This window comes from Passer domesticus, chromosome 1 (assembly GCF_036417665.1).
Source record: "Passer domesticus isolate bPasDom1 chromosome 1, bPasDom1.hap1, whole genome shotgun sequence".
NCBI lineage: Eukaryota > Metazoa > Chordata > Aves > Passeriformes > Passeridae > Passer > Passer domesticus.
In genome coordinates this window covers 146,646,460-146,656,047 of record NC_087474.1, presented here as the reverse complement: position 1 = coordinate 146,656,047, position 9,588 = coordinate 146,646,460, and the positions used below count along the sequence as shown (strand labels likewise).

At 36.5% G+C, this 9,588-nt stretch overlaps 1 long non-coding RNA gene across 2 annotated transcripts; it reads left to right on the top strand.

The window, feature by feature from the left end:
• Positions 1-231: 231 nt before the first annotated feature.
• On the top strand, positions 232-4,505 carry LOC135289898 (uncharacterized). Of its 2 annotated transcripts, XR_010352631.1 has the most exons (4): positions 232-492; positions 580-625; positions 1,599-1,639; positions 4,488-4,505. It is a non-coding gene; the product is annotated as an uncharacterized LOC135289898 (long non-coding RNA). The 2 variants fall into 2 exon arrangements; XR_010352630.1 differs by lacking the exon at positions 1,599-1,639 and adding an exon at positions 1,816-1,971 and having other exon boundaries at positions 232-625; positions 4,445-4,491.
• Positions 4,506-9,588: the final 5,083 nt, after the last annotated feature.

The following is a 9,588-nucleotide window of genomic DNA, read 5'->3' as shown; positions in this document are numbered from 1 at the left end:
TTCACCTTCCCAAAGTGATTTGCCTCTGAAAGTTCCAGCTCCAAATTCCCTAAACTGTTTATTGCCACAGGGTAGGGGATTAATCTAAGCCAAGTAAAGCAGCCATTCCCCCTGCCTTCCCATGCAGAAGTAACCTTTGCTACAGCTGGAACAGCAGGGTTGGCCATATTTTGACATCTGCCTCAGTTTATGACATCACATTTCTGCAGAGCTCTATGGGACTGTGAAACGGGAAGGTTTGGCACAGCAACCAACTCACCAGCTCTCCCTGCTGAGGTGACCTCTGAGAGCAGAGCAGGGAGGTCTGAGGATGGGAGGAGGTCTGGATGTGCTTGGGGCACAGCAAGGCAGCACCCACTCAGACATGGCTGGGCACCTTCAGCTGCTCAGATTACCCACCCTCACCCCAGGGACTCACCTGCACTGCCCAACTCCACCAATGCCAGGGTTTGGTTTGTGAAGGGCTGAAGGAATCTGGGAAACAGGGAGGACGTAAGAACTATTAAGAGCTGTAGAATGCTGAATACCAAAATCCCTACCCCTCCTGTAGTAAATTTTAAAATTATATGACTCCCTAAGGTTCCACTGGAAGCAAAGCATAAAGGAGAGAAGGAGGAACAACCAGGTAGTACAGATCTGTAGCACTGTTCCACTTTATACTTTATACTTTAAGGACATAGTCTTTAAAAATGAATATATTTTGGGACTCTGCTTTCAAATAATTTACAGCTGCTTTTTCAGCAACTAAGCAACTACTTTTCCTGAAAATCAGACCTCTTTTTAATGTACCTGAAACTGAGTGAATGAAACACATGGAATATCTTGGCCTAGAATATTTTAAATAACTTCCATAATTATTATGATTTGGAATCTGAATAAAGAAGATCCTTCAGAGATACAACAAACACATAGCATGCACCTCAGATTACTGCCTGTGAGTTCATACCAATGAATCTTCAGGTGTGTGCAAGAAGGATTTATCCTCTGTCCACCTCCTTATAGTGAGAGAAACCACAAGCCTGACCTACTGATTCCTGCTTCTCAATTTGGATTGCAACAATTTAATGTTTATTTGTAAAGCAAAAATTTTGAAGAGATTATTCACTCTAAGTCCTTAGAACTTCTTGAAATGAAGCTTTCCATAAAACATTCTGGGTGAGGTTTCTAAAACTTGTTTAAACAGAATTGAAAACCAACTTAGATATATACTGAACTAAAGAATATCCCTCTTTCCCATTGCACTACTGAGATATCAGGAATGGAATAAAAAACACTTTTGTTTTTTAAAATCTTTTCCACACCATCCCATTTCCATTAATTTGATACCTGCTAGAGTCACAGTCTACCCTTACCTTATCAATCCAAAGAACCGATGTAATTTAGCAAATCAAGATAATTTCATGTTACTTATGAGTTTCCCTAGAGATTTCTTCTTTAAGTATTGATTATTCCCAACCTTCTTTAATTCATAAAGCCTGGGCAGAGCAGAGCACAAGGGAAACAGTTTGTCAATAATGGCCAAAGGGAAGTTTGCTGGACCAATTTCTGGCCTTTACCAGAAATTGACAATCCTCCATTTACTTTTGCTTGCTTTGCAGTTCCCTCTGGAATTTGCAATTTTCTGGCTGGTTTCTCTTTTGTATGTATGCCTTCCCTCTTGCTAGTTTAGAGATGGAACTAGTAATTTCCCAGCCCTTCTAATGTACTCCGACCTTCAAAAAGGCAGGATCTAAACATTCTTTGTGACAATACTGCTTAAATGTATTATATTAGTGTGTAGGTATAAAAACATCTTATTGTCTCAAAATGTCATAGCTGCCAGTGGTGGAATGTAAGTGAAGAGGATACTGTGACATGAAGATATGAAGATACATGAAATTACTTAGATCAGCAGAAATAATTTATTTTTCATATGATGTTCCATTGTTCTATATTTAATCCAGGCAAGCTTTTTAAACACTGAATTCAAAGGTAAGGACTATATGAGTGTCTGTGTTCATGTTCATGAATTCATTAGGGCATATTCACTTTAACAACTGCTAGAGAACCATTATTATTCTCTAAATCTGAATAAGTGTTCTCAACTTCTTTATCCTGTGTCTTTTTGTTGTACTCTTCCACTGAAAAATTTCCACTGAAAAAGAATTGTTCCTTTTTGTTATTTCTCCACAGTCCCTGGAGTGTATTAATAATATTCTCCAAGTTTGAAGTCTCTAATATTCAAAGATTATGTAAGATTGAATAGACTGATCTTCCCATATAAATAATCATGATTTAGTTATTTTTTCCCATAATCATTTTTGTAACTAACAGAATTAGGTACTAATAAAAGCACACAAAATTATCTATGCAATCATTAATAATATACCCATTGTCACAAAGTTTTTCAGTTCTCCAAAACTTTTAAGCACATCTGAAATAAATGTAAACAATAATGTGATTACACTTATATGCAACAGCCTGGGGTTTTTGGTCAGTGTTTTAAATTATGCTGCCTGGCCTTTTTTGCTGCCTGCATTTCAGTACTGCCATCTTGGGCAGATCAGCCTGAGCAGTGTGCTCTGGTTACATTTTTCCTTTCCATCAGCTAACTTTGATTTGACAAAGTATTTTCCAGATGGCAAATACAATATTCTGAGTCAGATGAATAATCAAGAAAAAAAAAAAAGCATGATATATGCCCCAATGAGTCCTGCATGTCTGTCTCATATACTAAAGAGTGAACCTGGAGGCTCTGCAAATTTGAGTGAATGCAGATCTTCATTTGCTGCAACATGATATAGACTCACCTTTTTTGATACATCTTATTTTGCCAAAAGTATGGTGTAAAGAAAAATGTTTCTATAAACATAGGCTTTGCCAGACTTCTCACTGTACACATTCTCAAGTCCTTGTATGCTGGTTCAAGTAAAGATTTTAAACTAATGTTTCCAGGAAAAGAGAGATATGTCTTAAGAATTTAGTGTTATAGTACTTAATGAGACTAAAAATCTAATAATTCTAGACTAAGAAGATATCTAGATGATTAAAGAAATTGTTTTTCTAGATTAGTAGAAATTAGTTTTCCCAATGATTCACAAGTCAAGGTGTTAAACCTCCATAAAAGGTACAAAGCTAGGCTGAGAAAACACCTTTTCTATTTATTTAATTTAATCAGAAAACATTTAGATTCTGTTTCAACCAATGTTAATACAAACCTGAGACAAAGCAACAGAAATTTCTTCACCTTGTCCATAATATCCCAGTATACTGTAGATAAATTTGTGCTATTCAGATATTTTATTGGTGAAAATTGTTAGCGTTTAATTAAATTTCCTATAATTATCTTATCTTATTAGTGGAATTATTAATATTAAACATATGAACATGTTTTTAAAGGATCAGGGCTTAAAAGAAACTGCTACATCAATGGATTGTCACAATTCAGACAATGTTTATTTTAATTATGGGGGAAGGAGGGAAGAAGGAGGGGCTTATTATTTGTAAAAAAAGCCTAAATGGGAAAAACTTCATCTGTTTGATTGGCTCAGACAAGCTTCATAACGTGGATCTGCTTTTGTAGGGTCTCCATCATCTTCACCTGAATAAGAAAGAATCCTAAGGTCCCAAATACTTCATCTGTTTGAGAAATAATGTTCTGCCATGACTTTTACAAGTGTAATCATAGACAGAGTGTCTGTTCAGCCTCTTGACTATCTTCCCATATTATTTCAGTTGTTAAAAAAATCCTTCCCTTTTTGAACCACAAAATAAACCAGATTTTTTTTTATGTGTACTGCCCTATAATTTCCGTGGTTTGATTTCAGTCATATGAAAGTGCTAAAAGATGTGTCTAAATGGATATGAATTTGATTAAGGTGATTTGGGATGAAAGACTCAATAGAAATGTCAAACATTGTTGCTATTCACTTGCTATTCACTTCATTAGTGGATGAAACTAGCAAAGACTGTCTGCAGTCACCTTCTCATTTAAGACATTTGATTGTTTTCTTAGTTGTTTTGAAAAAAAAAAGATAAATTACATCACCCTGGTTTAGCTGGAAATTGCATAATTCTGGTTTAAGATGAAAAAATCGATTTTATGTTGTTCTGGGGATATTAAGTGTTGGGAGAACATGTGACACTCCTATGTATTTTTTTTAAAGGAGAAAAAATGAAAAAAATAATCTATTTAGTATCATAGTTCATTGTATTTCCCTATAACACCAACTATAAATGGTTTACAAGTAGCTGACTGCATCACTCCAATTATCAGTAATTTTCTCTCTTTTCAAAAAAGCTAGCATTGATTTGTTTCTCAGAAATCTATTTAATCTATTTATCAGCAATTTCAACATTTCTTAGAATTTCTTTGGCAAGTAATTCCAAATAGCATCTCAGCGTGCTTCACTACAAAATTGGCTATCCTATTATTGCAGTTATTCTTTGACTAATATTTGTTTAGTATCTCCAGCATGTTCATTTCTGACAAATTAAAAAATATAAAGACAATCCGTTTTCTGAAGTGCTTCGACCCTGAAGCCAGGCACAGGGAAGAGGAATGTGCTGGGAACTCCAGAACAAGAACAGCTTCTGGACATGAGGTTTACTTGAGGAGGTAAGTGTGATTGGCAGAAATAGGGTCTAGGATTCAGCTTTTTAAATTGCAATCAGTCTTTTTGTGAGGGTTGTCAAAGGAACAAGGGAAAATCTTGGCCCTGTTGAAATCAAAGGCAAAACTTCAATTGATTTTAGTTTAGCTCTTTCTGCTGAAGAATTTAATGGACTCAGAGGCAGAAAGAAGAGTATTGGAGTAACTGGAATGTGGTGGACTTCTCAGAAAATGGGTCAAGTATAAATTCATCATGGTCAGAAACATAAGATGCTGTGTGTATCCAAAGTATGGATTTAGAATACTAGACTAGGTAGGCCCTTTGGTCTGCACATGTATATAAAATACTATCAGCCCTGTACAGCAACTTCTAATTGCACTTTCCAAGTCTTGTAATCTATCCAAAACAATAACAGTAAATCACTGATATTCAGATATTAGGCTTGCATCACAATAGACAGGCAATTCTCCTGAAAGATCTAACTCATTATATAGGCTGACAAGGATTTGATCAGTGCTTTTATTATGCCTAATGTATTTTCTGCATTTGAAAGAAGTGGTGGTAGGAATCTTTGAAAGATTTGAAACTGCTGAATAAAAGTTCAGAGACGTTTTTCCCTTGCCTGCTTTCAGTATTTTCTTAATCAATGATTTCCATTTGTCACTGCTAATGGCATTATCCCTGACACCTTTTCCTGTGATTTTTTTTCTGCTTAAAAGCTTTCACTTCTCTTAGTTAGCCTTCGTTTTCCTTTCTGCTGACAACTGACTTTTCATTCATAGTTTTTTTTTTTCCCTGGGTCTTCCTGGCTGTATAACTTTCTTAGCTTCAAGTGTAAACACAGTAGCTCTGCAGATGGGAGGTGGACTGGGGAGGGATCTGTCACATTTTAGCCCATTTTAGCCCTGTCTCTTTACTGATAGCTACAGTCCAGTCTTCAGCATTAGAGAAGATGTAACCAGTATCAGGAATTTTTCAAAGTTCCTTTGAAAGACCCTATCTTTAAAACAAGTCCTAGCATTGTCTGCTAACTTTCTGTGTTCTCTACCATGGCTTTGAAATATTCATTGTAATTTAAATTATTTTCTTCTTCTCTGTGTTTATCCTATTGACTAAAAATTAGTTTACAAGTGTCTTTTACATATATTTCCTGAATACCAATTTTTGTCTTTTTAATTCACCTTAATGTTATTTGGGGCTAATCTTTTAGAAATAAAACACACATTCCTACCTCTACTACAATGGCATCTAAAAGTGAAAAAAAACCCCTGTTTTCTAAGCCAAGGCATCCCAACATAGCCTCATACTTTTACCCTGGTAAGGCTTTCTCTCAACCAAAATATGTGTCTTTTAATTCCTGTCACTGATCAATTTGTAGCTGATGCAGCTCAACAGTAGCATTTATAACCAAATTCAATGATATTGTATGCCATGGGATGATTTTTTTTAAAACCAATTTTGTTTTTATGGAGAAGAACAAAGATTATCAGACAGAGCAAGTGAGAACAGCTTTTCTCTTAGAGTCAGAAGAAAATTAATGATTTTCTCGGAATTCTGACTCCTTCCATCCCCATCTACTTAGCCTCTGCAGATCCTAAGGTTCAGGTTGGAAACAGCTGTTTTACTAAGGGCTGCAGTGTTGTTGGTGTACACCGGGGTCTATTGCCCTCTACTGGGTTGAATTTCACACCTGTTTTACTTCTCATTTACTTGGCAGGTCCCTGGAAATGTTTCTGTAGATCTTGATCTGTAAATCACTGCACAGGTCCTGGAAGTCGCTGCCCTCTTTGTTACCATTAGAGGAGACCTCTGGTAACTGACAGTTCTTGGTGTTTAGTAGGACATGAAGGAGTTTCCCAAACCTAAGGTTTCAGATTATCTTGGAGACGCTGGAAACCAAAGAGATTTTGAGATTGTGAAGTTCAGTGGAGAATTTTCCAGATGCATTCCTGGGAGATAGTGTCTGTTTGGTCATATATGCAGATAGGAGCTCTCTCATTACTTTCTTAGGATAATTTCCAGGTAGATGGTACCAATGTAGATAAGAAGTCTTTGAAGTGGTTTTAAAGCAAAGCTGTAATCGATCTTTAGTTGCAAAATGGGCATGAGATGTTCTATTTAGGTTGTAGTCACAATCCTGTTATATGGGGAGATCAGGATTCCTTGTGAAGTCCATGTTAGATACCAAGTATGTGAGTTTCTCAATTCAGCAGAAAGAATTGTGAAAGATTTGTGTTTCTTCTCTGTTGATAATGGATGATATTCAGAAGATTTAATATTGCACCAGTTACAAAACTGGTCCATATCCAGTTGCCTCTCCTGAAGATTATTTTGGGATAAGTTGATGAGGACAGTGTCTACCAGCTTCAACTGACTGGATTATGAGCTTAATGAAATAGGAAGAAAGAGGGGGAGAGATAGAAAATACTCATTTGTATATTCTTCTATTCTATTTGTAAAATCTACAAGAATTTTGAGTTCAAATCAAACCTTTTTGTGAGACAGACCTAGCCAAACTTCACTGCAGACATTATAGGTTTGTCCCTGAAGTACATCCTTTCAGGATTTTTTTCCTCTGGAGCCTCTACTTCATGGTTCTTGCACATCAAAGATATTACACAGTAAAATTATACTGATTTTCCTCAGAAAAAATCATGGTTATTCTCAATATTTTTGGGGTTGAGTTGACCTTTGCTGTTAGCCAGATATTCACCCAGTTATACTGTTACTCCCCTCTCTTGGGAGTATGAAGGAGAAAATAAAATCAAAAAGCTCTTGGGTTCTGATAAGCACACAGAGATCACTTGACATTTATCATGATGGGCAAACCAGGCTTTATTTGGGCAAAATTAATTTAATATATAGTCCATTAACCAGATAAGGATGGAGGGAAGAAGATAAATTAAAACAACTTTCCCCCAACCCCCATCCCATTTCTCCCTGGACTCAACTTCACTCCTTCATTCACAACCACTCTTCCAACTGTCTCCCATCCTGAGCAGTGCAAGAGTTTGGGAAGTGAGGGGTTTTCAGTCAGTCCATAGCACATCTTCTTGCCAGTCCCAAATCCAGGGGTAGAGCTGCCCTGGCTGACAGGCAGGGTGTTCACAACCTTGGCAGAAGGAAGAACTCAGCTGGCAGCCTCTAAAACAAAGCACAGAGCTCACTTCAGTTCACACAAATGTTTTAGAGAATGCAGGCAGCACTAATGGCATTCCTCCAGTGATTTCCTTGGGAGTTACTTTAGATGATGATGTATCACACAGATCCACATTTTCATTTAATTTAACATCAGAAATTGACATTTAAAAATGGAAGTTTTAGTCTGGAGTCCATGGTGAATGGCTGCAGGAGCTAATGATTGAATGCTTTCCTGAGTGTTCTAAGAGAAATAATCACATGCCATTTCTTCTCTTTTATTACTACTAACAAAATCCATATAGTATTACCTATTTAACAAAGAACTTTTAGGCCTAATCTTTGTTTCAGATAATAGGATTTGCTTGTTTACAAGTAAGGCATGGACAATATGTTGTATATGTTTTATTTTTTCAATATAAAATGCAGATGCTTTCTGTGAAGTGACTGTCATCCAAGAAAAGTAGAGATGTAGTAGGTAAAAGACACTGTGATATTTAGATAAAAACTATGGGAATATTTTGATTTAATTTACACATAGGTATGTCTTTAAAAATTATCATTCTGTGTCACACAGGGAAAGTGAGTTTGGGAATGCTTTCAAAAAAGGTCTTGATGATCAGTAGTTTGGGGCTGTTGTAGACTCAGAGTTAGAGGTCCAAGTATGGCATTCTAATCTTCTACATAAGAAAAAGAAATTTGAGTGCCTGTAGAGATTTGTGCTTGTTTCAAGCTCAAGGGATGCATTTTTTGGGTGGAAGGTGATGTATTTTATGGTGATGATTGAATGCCACAGAAGGTACAATATGGTCACAGTAACCACACAAGGGGTATCTGTTGACATGTGCCATTCTGTAAAACCTGTCCTTTGAATTAGGTTTTATATAAATAAGGGTTTAGGATATAAAGGGAGGATCACCTGTATTGATCAGGGTGCAGTTTTTATAGTGCCCCTGTCGGTCCTGCTGTGCCATTTCATATGGCTGTGTTGCCCTCTAGAGGTCGGTCCCCAGGTGAAATCTGCTCACGGGCATTTTCCTTCTCTTCCCATGGCATGGCTCTGCCTTTGGAGAAAGATGTTCTTCAGCTGCATCACTGTCAACACTTGTAACTCAGTGAAGTACTCACTTGTAACTCACTTGTAATCAGCAAAGTTCACATGTATATTCCTGGCTTCTTAACTCTGAATATTTTCAGTCTACTTTAATAATTTTTTTTAATTAAGACCGGGCATCTACTTTCAGTGGTTGCAAGCCAAACAAACCTACCTCAACACAGAAATCAAAGACAACTGATGAGACCAGGCCTAAAAACCTTTTCCACAAGGAAAGATGGTGTTCAACTTGGCCTACCAAAACACATTCTTAGAAGAACAAACTGCTGGGAAAAGTCAATAGAAACTATATCTACACTGGATACTTAAACTATGACATGGAAGGTTTCTTGACACTGAACCTCAGTCATCTCTATTTTTCAAATCAGTCACTGGAAAACCTGCCCAGGTGTCTCACTGCTCTTGCAATAGAACTTCTTCATTATATCTAATTGAAATCTAACCTCTTTCAGTTTAAGGCCATATAATGCTCTTCTGCTACAATTTATTTAAATCTACTTTGAAAGAAATTGTCTCTCACAGATTATTATACACCACAGAAATTGGTTTACATCCCTTTATGAGTGAATTAATGAAAAATGCCCCAACCTGTAAATGCTTCTTCTGATGTGTTTTTTTCCTACACATTCAGCCACATACACCTTTTAGCACAGAAATATTCCTTCCAACTTTAGTCCTGCAAAATTGTTTGTGTTCTTCCATTTAATCATAGAATCAAAGAATCATTAATGTTGGGAAGCATCT